Source organism: Metopolophium dirhodum, chromosome 1, assembly GCF_019925205.1.
Source record: "Metopolophium dirhodum isolate CAU chromosome 1, ASM1992520v1, whole genome shotgun sequence".
NCBI lineage: Eukaryota > Metazoa > Arthropoda > Insecta > Hemiptera > Aphididae > Metopolophium > Metopolophium dirhodum.
In genome coordinates this window covers 61922272-61934752 of record NC_083560.1, presented here as the reverse complement: position 1 = coordinate 61934752, position 12481 = coordinate 61922272, and the positions used below count along the sequence as shown (strand labels likewise).

The 12481-nt window shown below is 31.8% G+C and overlaps 1 pseudogene; it reads left to right on the top strand.

The window, feature by feature from the left end:
* The first annotated feature begins 218 nt into the window (after positions 1 to 218).
* LOC132940649 (zinc finger protein 722-like) lies at positions 219 to 1427 on the top strand (annotated as a pseudogene).
* Positions 1428 to 12481: the final 11054 nt, after the last annotated feature.

Here is a 12481-nt window from a genome sequence, read left to right as displayed (position 1 = left end):
TGTTTAAAATGTAATACAACAAGTACTGGCTTTAAATTATTATGATGAAGTCAATAAATTCTAATTGATCACATAGGTTATGTTGAGTTAGGTTAGGTTAGGTTAGAAAAGCATAGTAACCAAATAATCTTATAAGATACTTTAACATTTGAAATAAATTATTTACTAATAATAATAATTTACTAATAGACGCAGACTGACGATAGATAACCGGACAAATGGAGAAGAACTCTTACCCTTGCAATGTCTGTGACAAGTCATTCAGCCAAAGTATCAATTTGACGATACATCAACGCACGCATACTGGTTAGGTTAGGTTAGGTTAGGTTAGGTTAGGTTAGGTTCGTCGGAGGTGTCACCGACCACGTTCTTCATCCCCCCATTCGTGACACCACGGGAGGGACGACGATCACGGCATCGCGGCTCTCATCCCACAACCGGCAAGAGGCTACAAGGTCGGCGGACACCAACCGGACCGCCATCACGGACAGCACGAGACTGCAAGGGTGGCGGACTCCGGTCGGCCCGCCAACACGGAAAGCACGAGACATCAAGGGCGGCGGACTGCGGTCGGCCCTCGAAGACGGCAGGAAGCACCGGAACAAAATAAATGTATATAATTTATAATGAAATGTATAATGTAACAAAGGGGGCGGTTAGTCGGGGACATGTCCCGTCAACCACCCCACGTATGTATGTATAATATTTGTGCATCAAATAAACGATGGCGGCGTCGCGGAAGTAATGCGAAAGCAGTTCCCGCGACGCCGTCGGTTCAAACAGGAAAAAAAAAAAAAAAAAAAAAAAAAAAAAAGGTTAGGTTAGGTTAGGTCGCATGCGATGTGTGTGACAAGTCATTCTCTCTAAGCAGCCATTTGGCGAGACATCGACGCACACACACTGGCAAAAAACCTTAGGCATGCGATATATACGACAAGTCGTTTTCTGAAAATGGAAGTTTAACGGTGCACAAATGAATGCACACCGGAGAAAAACCATACGCGTGCGATGTGTGGGACAAGTTATTCCGCCAAAGTACCAATTTGACGAAACATCGACGTACGCATACTGGTAGAAAACCTTACGCATGCGATGTATGCGACAAGTCGTTCTCTGAAAGTGGCAGTTTGACATGACACAAGCGAATGCACACCGGAGAAAAACCATACGCGTGCGATGTATGTGACAAGTCATTCTCTGTAAGCAGTGATTTGACGAGACATCGACGCATACACACTGGTGAAAAACCGTTCGCATGCGATATTTGTGACAAGTCGTTCTCTACCAGTGGCAGTTTGATAAAACACAAGCGAATGCACACTGGAGAAAAACCATACGCGTGCGATGAATACGACAAGTCGTTCTATGAAAGTGGCAATTTAGTGGCACACAAGCGGAAGCACGCGGCACACGGATCGGATTTCTAAATGATCTATTATCCAAGCTCCATATTAAAATTGGATAAATAATGTTAACATAATATTACTATAGTATCACTGTCAAAATATTAATTCTGTTTTGTAAATTGTTGTTTCTTATACTTTCTTATCTTTAAAAAATATTGTCAAGTTAAAATTATATCGAGCCCATCTCACCGGGAATGTACCTCATATGAATAAGTTGATGTTTATCGATTTATTTTTTTAAATGATCATTTGAGGCTTGTTATCAATGCGGTATTTTTTACAATCAGTACTTAGTATTTTTAATTCAATTTGTACATGTTCTAATCTTCCATATATATAATATATATAAATGGACCGTGAAAAATGTACGTTACCTCATCAGTCGAGAACTGATGGGCTGATTTGGCTGATTCTTTTTTTTTGTGTTCTTAATTGTCAAGAAAAGGCTCTTGTGAAAGAAAATTTTAGGAAAATTCACCGGAAAAGTAGAAAATTTGAATATCAAAAAATACAACAGTGGCGCTATCTGTCCAGAAAAAAAATAAATAATAAAAAATTTAATTGCAGATTAAAATAATAATAGTGTATCGTATATTGCTTGCTATTGGTTTCAGGCATGATTGTTGATTTGTATTATTATTTTTTGTCAAAATATCCTCATATATAAAAAGCGGGTAAGTGGATGTCGCTCTGTTGTACAGTAGGTTACAAGTGAGTCAATGTTAATGGATTGTATTAAACTTGAATTCAATGATAAAATATCATGAAAAATGTTATATCGTTCCCAGCATTTTGAATGGCAAGTTCCGAGGAGAAGATATATTACTACCACGAATCCCTATTATTACCACATATGTTCCAATTTAATTCAAACGGGTTCAATTTCCAATTAGATTGGCATTCGCAATGACAATCAATATGTCTCAAGGCTAAACGATGTCTGTTTGTGGCTTAGATTTGGGTACACCATGTTTTTTGGTAAAAGGACGTTTCACCCCTGTCGTCTTGTTCCCGTCAAAAAAGCGAGTCTTCAGACGTTTTGTCCCCGTTCATTATTAAGATAGGATATTTGGTCCCTGGGAGTTATGTGATGTTATTTACCTACCTATACGACGTTTGGTCCTTGGTATTTTAAATCACTACATTTAAATGGCTTTTCTTAATTTAAAATTTCAATTATTTTTAAAAAATGTACAATTTCAATATAATTTGCATTAATATGTGAGGATGGCCTACCAACAACTTGTAATACAATTTCTATTTTTTTCGATTCCTGCTCTAAGCTAAAAACTTTCATTTTTGATTTGAATATTGATGTTTAATTTATTCTCAGTTATTTCAACTATTGTTTTTATTTATTAAACCAACGATAGTTTTAATCTCTACTCTTACCCTTTGGGGTTTTACATATATTTATGTATTTAATAAATATTATATTATTATTCTTAATAAAACTAATAACTTTTTTCAAAATATTAATTGGGAATATCCTAACATGTGAAATTGCCAATTTTGTTTGAGTTGTTCGGCGACAAAAACGACGAAAACATGAACTCCCGGGGGCCAAATGTCCTATCTTAAAAACGTCCGTGAGCTTATTTTTTTTACGGGGACGAAACGGTGGGGGCGAAACGTCCGCGATTCGTGTTTTTCACATGGATAATTATACGTGGCATGTTCTCAGGGGGGTAAACCATCCAGTTTGTTTGTGTTGGCCAAAGATGGACTCACTAAAAATATCATACACTCCATTGCACTAAGAGACTGATAGTGTTTTTTAATTTTCATAATGTGTGATAAAGATGTAATTAGAAATTTATTAGTCAAGATAATAAAAGTACAATGAATTCAAAAAAATTAATATTTGGTGTTTTGTTATTGTTCACAGTGCTGCATTCCTCTTTCAGTCATATACCGGTATAACACATCAACACACAATTACAATAATTTAGTTATTTTTTATTTGACTACCAAAATATTCATTAGAAATAATTTATATGGCAAAACAACGTTTGACAGGTCAGCTAGTATTTGTATAAACTTATAGCAGATAATAATATATTTGTGATGAATTGAAAAAAATGTAATGGCTGTGAATATTGATTTAAATAATTCAAACGTTTACAAATAATACTGACTATCTAACAACAATTTAATAACAAATCATAGTTACTAGCAAATAAAAATAATAAAAAATTCCCAATTACACATAAATGGTTACACGCTTTTATATGCACTATTATTGTATTTTTTTTCATTAAGGTTAAGATTTCAACTACTATGGTTAGGGCTTGTGGTACCTTGGGATAGGGTACTGTAGATTTGTATACACGTGTGTATTTGTTTTGGTAGAATTTTTGATTTGGGCACCCATAAGTATCTGCCATGCCCAGTAAGGGGATGGCGGCCTCTCTCTCCAGACAGATGTCTGTTCTGAGATAAGTGTCGCCTATGACCTAGGTTCGAACCGGCAAAGGTGCTCATTGCAACCGATGCCTTAGTCTGCTCGGCCACTCATTCCCCCAAATAATACTATTATGAACATAAAAAAATACAACATATATCATTTAACATTTATACGAATTAAACAAGGTTGTTAGTATGTATTTTGACTTTAAAATCCTAAGACAATAATTCATTGATTAACTAAAACTTGTTTTTTACATTTACTTAACTCTTGATTATTTGTGATGAATTAAGAATTAATTTTATGATTAATTAGACTATTTCTGAGTTTATTTAATTATTCAGTACCTATAAGAGCATGATTCTTAATCCTGAATCTTGTGTTTCTCATAGTTATGTAAAATATCTCTAGGAACGCCTTAAACTGGATGTAATATATAATTTAAATGTATCTGAATGTTATAATATCCTTCGTGTTACTAAATAAACTTATGCAATTATAATATTGAAGTGAATACTTCTTAGTGGACTTCTGAGTCGTTAAACGTTAAACGTTTAACCCTACTAAGCGCATGCGCGTCGTATACCTACTACCAGCGCCCCACTTCACTAATACATACTGAACGTGAAACCTGTAATGTTGTATCAAAGCTTCGACCTCCGCGCTCGTTATCTCCTATTTATTATCAAGCACCATCTTGTTAAACACACACATTGTGTAACTATAAAATATATTGTGCCATAAATATTCAAAGTACATAATATTTATTATAATATGTCGATTAACTAAAACTATTTTATTTCTAAATAAATAAAAATATACACGTATTATGTAACTAAAACTTTGGAAAGGTTTGAGATTGTATCTGCTATTGTTGGTATATTTTTAAGTTTCTTGTAACTTTTGACTCTTTATTTAAACTATAATAATAAAATTGTTTATTGCTGTAAGCATCACATTTTTATATATATCTACTATTCAATTTTATTTTCCCAAAATAAATTTATTTAAAATATCTGTACATTATGCTGGTAATAGGAGCCATTTTATGTTACCGATTATGACTATGATTTGTTGGAAATGCATTCTAGTGCGTGACCTTACTTGGAATTTATATCAAATTTAGGTTTTACATTCAAACTTTGTATTTTAGATAAATGTGAATTAGGTAAGAGATTTTTAGTGTTTTATTTGAAAACACGAATACTTAACTTAAAATTATATAGTTGTACACGTTGTATAAAATGTATAATTTTGAGTTCTAAGAATATATTCTTTAACGGTATTAATTATTTTTCCTTTTTGAAATATTTTAATAAAATATTTTAATTAGTGATTCATTTTTTATTTTAATAAGCATTTTATGTTCTAAAAATGTTTTAATAATATTATATAGGTATTATACTTTGGTCAAACAGGAAACAATGTGGCCTTTCGATAGCATAAAAAATATAGTAAACTATGCGTATAGACGGCTGGTTTACAATATTTTTTTTATTCACTATAATATAATTATACTGTGATTCATCGCTGTAGCATTTATAACTGTATTAAGTTTACTGATTTCCATTTTTTATAATATGTATAACATCGAATGACGTGTCCTCATATAGTTAGCAGTGGGCTTATGTACTTATCGAATTATAGTCATACACGTAAGACCAATAACTAATATTCTACCATACTTTGTAATATGTATATTACTATTAAGACCGCAACTCTATAACTTTCATAAAAACTAATTATTTTCTACGCATTTTTCAATCACGAAGACATTTTATTTTATAATAGCTGGTGACTAGTATTATGATACAAAAATCCATATCGATATCATATTCTATTTCCATCGCCGTATTTTTCCATAATAATATTGTAAGTCAACTGCAATTACATTATATATTTATATGGTGTAATGCAGAAAAACATAAATCGATATTATATGGGTAAACTTGTTAAGATTCCTCAATTGTCACCCCTTAAAGTCTGACGCCCCACGGGCAGATGCCGGGCTTAACGATACCGGCTGGGTCTATACCGAAAACCGCATCTGATAGTATAATATTGTGCATGTGTGCGTGTAAGTCGCTCGTTAGATGAGCTCGTGACGATGAGTCAACGACAATTGTGACACTGCCGCAGATCGGCTGTGAAACGAATTTAATTTCATTAGCACACCGCATTTCGCAATCGTCATGTTCGACGTATACGATTGACTTCACCAACCCATCTCAACCACTTGAATTTCAGATACAGTTTAAATATTACCATAATACTATACGGCGTCGGTGACGTCAGTCCGCAATCGGAACCCATGGTGTGCGTGTAGTGGAATGCCATCAACAGAGACTGATCAATTATTGTAATTTTTACGATACGGTGGCATTTTTTGGTGTTGTTAATCGTATATTGTAAAAGCATCTCTTTGTACGCGTGAGATTTGCGGTGCACAAAATGTGAAAAAAAAAAATATCAAATTCCACGAAACGATGTCGATATTGTATAATTTAGAGTAAAAAACACGTTTTTGTCATTGACAAAGTGCAGGCTCATGGCTCATCCCAAAACTTGGTATAGTGCTACATAAAATATACATTTTTTATTATATGACCCTACAATTTTATTAAATCATAACTAATAAATATCCACTTTTTTATAAACTATACTAAAATGTAACATATACTGTTATTTACAAGTTAAAATGTGAAGATACTGTGCGTTACAAACTATATTAGTATTATAGTTTATAAGTTTATAACTATACCTACATTATATTTATTAAAATCACACCCAAATATGTGTTATAAATTTAGCTTTATTTCAATAAAAATTTACAAAAACTGTATATTAATCGGTTAACTATATTATTGTTCTGCTGTCTTTCTCCCATTGTTATATTAACTTTTAAAACAATAATCGCAATGTGGATTAATCCATGAAATCATATTTAATCTCTATAAGAAAACTCACGAGGAACATTGTATTAAATTGTCAAGCTTTTTTACTGTCAAACAATAATTTTATAATTGGTTGAAAAAAAAACCAATAACAGTCAACAATATTTGAAATTGCTATTAATAACATAAAAGATCCAAACTATTTTGAAAGTTATATAATGTCTATTAAATGTTCATGTAAATATTTAGTGAACACTGCATGTCTCTACAGTTATTAATTTTGAAATCCAGACATCTAAACAATTTAAATTTTGTCAAATTCTAGTCGAGTGCACAAATTACAGCTTATCAATATGTTTTTTCTCGGTTATAGTAATTGAATATTATTGAAAATGTTATCTTTAAACTATCATAAAGTACCAACTAGATCCAATTTTCTACCATAAATTTCCCTTAAAGTTGAAGATGAAAGCATTTATATACTGTAATGCGTGTGAAAATACACTCAAAAAAAAAACCGTTCACATAGTTTTAAAATCAATACATTCAGAATCTAAAAATGTATATGCATATATGACTGGATGGTTTTTGAAATTTAATTTGGTCTGAATAAAAAAAAACCATTTTTAATGTAATTTATGATGCAAAAAAAATAGCTCCCCCAGAGTTTGTCCCCGTGCTCTGATTCGCCACTGGTACGTCCCCTCAATGCATATAATATTAAACCATGTACGGGCATGACATTTTAAACCGATCATTATTATACCTGTAATAGAATAACAAAATATTTATTGTTTATTATTTTTATATTTTATTCCGATTCATATGTCTCCTTGCGCATTTTATGGTGGAACTCTTGTGTGATTTTTCAATAAAGTTACGTACCTAGGAATACAGACACAGTAATTTTTCGATGTTATTGTAATACCGACTGGATTACATAAACGGGTGTGGCGTTAGTGTTCAATACAAGTAGGTAGGTATTTAGCTCTCGTTAAACATTGTTTTATCTTAGGTAATTTTATGTTTACATGGCTATTGACTGTTGTAGTTTCGTAATCGTGATCGACGTAATTCTAATGATGAAGAAAATACCTATAAATATAATATATCATATCATAGATATCTTGACTTTTGTATAATAAGTATAATTATTATTTTTACGTGCCAAACTGTTTTATTGAGGTTTTGTTTCAATGGCAATATTTGAAACGGTCACACAATTGTCGTGTTGACAAGTCAAATTGATGATACGATTTTTCAGTATCACTTTCTCTTTATCGTATTTTTCTTAGATTATTATATTATTATGTACAATTCACGGACAGCGAGGTCTTACCCGTTAATGCAACCTATGCATGTGATTAACGTGCTGAGCGTACCTGAGAGCCTAACCTATTGTTACAATATCGGGAATGTATTATTGGTCTGGATTGACAATGTCGGGACGGGATCGCCGTATTCCTCGTGCCCGCTCAAACAAGTGGCGTCGTCGATAGAATACGAGTGGTCCGGGAGTGAACACCTAAGCAAGCACGCTGGGTGGGTCACGTTCTATGGTGTCTCTGAAAAGAGCCGTTTCTCATGTACATGCCGCTGGTGGCAATACCGAGCTGCTACGATCGTCGATATAGATTTATATGCAACTAGTGGCAATATCGGCCTGATACGGACGTCGACAAGTAGTCGATACGGATTTATATGCCGCTGATGGCTACCAGAACGGTTGCGTTCCGCGGTAAGTCTTTGGCCGGAACGGTGTTTACTGCAGTACCTTCGCTTCGTGTTTGCTCCAAGACTCTAAGTTTTCTGTTGATGTGTGTGTTGTAAGAGTTGAAAATGGAGTGCTTGCTCTGATGAAATGCACCTGTACTTATACTAAATGTCTTTACGCGTGCTGTGATTAGTGCATTACATTCGTGTTTTCCACTTGAGAATCACATATTATTATGCTTCAATGTATTTCATATTTGTTAAATGTCATTCTCGCTCGTCAATATGCGTTTCTCTGTGTCATGGAATTGCTAGATTTTCTGGTTTAATGTACTCCGTTACATATTTAAATATTTTAAAGTAATTTGCTGTATTGTATTTTATTTAGTTACATATAATATGTGCATAATAATATATAATATTGTTTCTAAACATGTAAATTCAATAATCATTTTTTTATAAATAGTATTTTTTGAAGAAAATCAAAATGTTTTTTTAATACTCGAATGATTTTTTTGTTGTCTACGTTATATCCTTAACAATATTTTTTACAACTAAACAATATAAATGGAAATTTTATAAGAAAAATGTATAGAAGCTTTTTAAACTTTTATCTTTCGAGCGTCTGTATATACCTACTATATGTACATTCCACGCGTTCAATTTTAATATTTTTTATGTATGATTGTATTTAAGTATACAAATTATATTTTATATTTTATAGCACAGTTGTAGTCAGTGTGAAGTATATCAACTTGAATCGTTATGCAGTTTATTACAAAATTATAATAAAAAGTATGAAAACTGCATAGAAATAAAACATATTTTTAATAAATTCTGTCGCAGAAAATGTCTACCTTTAGTTTAAAAAATGCGTTGTCGATTGTTTTGAATTATGGTGACAGTATAATATGAAAAATGAGATAGTGTCATATTTTATTGATCACAACAACATGGTTCCCCTTTATGGACACTATTGTTTCCCAACGGTTGTAAAACAGTTTTTATTGCAAATATCATTCCACTGAAATTTGTAAAGTAAAATACGTAACAGACACAAAAAATAAGCAATAACACTATTGTAGGTATGTGAACGTTTCCAATACAAATCTTGTTCGTGGTTATGTTTTTTTTTTGTATTACAATTGTTTATGTACTTTAATCTCTTTTTTACTAATTCAAATTATATTCTGTGAAAAAGACAACGTAATAAACGTAATAAAACATTTTTATTTTTAACGATTTATAATTGTACTAATATTGTTTGAAAAATACGTGGGCGTACGAATTTCGTATGTAATGAATTCAACCCTAAATCAACTGATCAATGTAAAATACACAAAATTACAATGATTGGATTAGAATGAATTATTTCTAAATGATAAATGATTACGAACAGTACTAATATATTACATCTTAAATTATTTTACTAACCTATGCATCGTACATCCGTTAAGTAAAATGAAGATAGGGGGCATAGCTGTTTTCGACCAAAAACGTACCCTTCCCTTTTCGGCCGATTCACTTTTCGACCAAATTTAAAAAAGGTCCATTCCCTTTTTAACCAAAACAAAAAGTTTTGTAATATGATATGTAAAATAAATAAAATAATTGGTATATAATTTTTGTAAAATTGTAGCAATTATAATTTTAAAAATTATTTAAAGTATAAGTTACATAAAATGTTGTAAAATAAAATATTGTAAAATAAAATATAAAAAAAAATTTTAATATAAGAATACCTATATATTATTAAAATTAGTTTTGTGTTAGTATGTCACACTGTGCATAATATTTTATAAAAAGAATAACATAATAATATACAATTTTTGTCAATAATTATTAAGTCTAATAGTAATGTGTATAATATAATATTAAGAAAGATAGTGACCCTCTACAATACGTATAACGATCAGTCTTGCAGGTACATACTACATATTATACTGATATAACTATATATTATGGTAGTAACAATCACAGTCGACGATCACCGATCGTATATAATAAATCGTAATAATCGTAATAAAAAAAAAAATGTTAATATATGGGTATTCTATTTTACAAAAATTATATATCAATTATTTATTCTACATATCATATTACAAAACTTTTTGTTTTGGTCGAAAAGTGAATCGGCCGAAAAGGGAAGGGTATGATTTTGGTCGAAAAGGGAATCGACGTTTTTTAAATTTGGTCGAAAAGTGAATCGGCCGAAAAGGGAAGGGTACGTTTTTGGTCGAAAACGGTCTCGCCCAAGATAGGTGTAGTATAAGTTTGAGGTATAGTACTATAGTCTGCACTTAGGCATTTGTAATACCGCTAGTAAATAATATTAAATAAAACAAAATGGCAATTGTAAAATATTGTTGTTACATTAAGTACATACTACGTTTTGATTTGGTCCATGAAAATAGTAAATACAATAAATTCCGTACGTACTCAAATAACGTATATTGATGTTGATAATAATGCCAATAATAAAATTAATTCAGGGCTATTCAACAAAACTATTTGTTCTTAATTGGTATTAACATACAAACAAATTATTTGAATCAACATTTGATCACGCAACATAACTTAAAAAAACTAAGTTTTTCTAAAAATGACGCTTAAACTAAACATTATATTCTCAAAAAATGGTTTTTGGAAATGCAGAAAAAACTAGTAAAAACTATTGATTAATATTATAGTAATAATACTATCACTTTAAGTTTGTATAGTAGTAAGCCTGTAGTTGAAGGAATGATGCATGCATCTGAAGGATTTGATACTTTGGGATTATAATAATTAAATATTAGAGTCTGCTATCAACCGTTTCAGAATCAGACAAACAAGCCTCGCACACTAATACATAATGAAGAAAGACAAACCCCCCCCCCCCCACAATCGCTGCAGGGTCCCTATCACTGTCAAACATATTCTTGCTGAATGCAGAGTGTAACATGGAGAAAATAAAACTACAAATCTACAAATATCCAACATCCTAGCGGAAACATTAGGCCTTGAACCAACCAATATCATCAACCTCACACAATTTCTATCGGTAAGTGGTAACACATCTCATCAACTACTGCAACGAGTATTCACAAATCACAAACCTCCAACAATCTATCACAACCATTATAATCCTCTAAATTACAAACATCCACATTCTATATCTATCCTTTATATTTATTTATATACCTTTATAGTTATATTTTAAATGTAAAATATGTTTTATTTTGTTTACCTAATGTAAATTTTTTTTTTGTACGCTTTTGAAAAACACTGGGAATCTTCAATTTTTTTGCAACTATATATTCAATAAGCTACCAGAAACCACCCTCCAAAGTTGAAAATGGATCTATTTTTTTTTACTACTTGTCGTATATATTATATACATATACACACAAATGCATATAATTGGAAAATCAATACATTCATCACTCCACTTAGAATTTAAAATATGGAAAATGGGAAGTTTTACGAAAAACTAGTCTTTGAAAAAATAAATTTTCTTATTTTGTTGTAATTACGAAAAAGTACAACCGTAGATACTTGAAGGTTTCGCCAAATACTGTGGCTTTTTTCATGTATGGGCCATTATTAAAACTCTCGGATAGTCCAAAAATAACCAACCCCCCAGGGTCCTCGTGACAATAAATATTGAAAAAAACTTGACAACCCTTTCATCAACGATCCGACGCACAGCCCTACAAGCATTAAATAATATTATATATTGTATGATGTTATATTATCATTATTATCATTATGACGTGATGTATCAAAACTAGCGGCGGTCGCGATAAACCCACTTGCGTTCACGGTACGGTGTTTTAACGACCGCATAGACTTGGGACTCGTCCAATACTTTTGGCTCGAGCGAGCCTTTCAATCATTTACCATCCGTAAATAGTATACAGGGTAAACCTGCAGCGCACTGTGTAAATGGATATCACGGCAGCGGACCACCCTGTATCACACAGGTACAATAACGTTGTACGCTCATATATTTATAGTCATGACCGGAGCCGCCGCTTTGCTCGGTACCATAAATATAGAATATTATTATATATTTATAA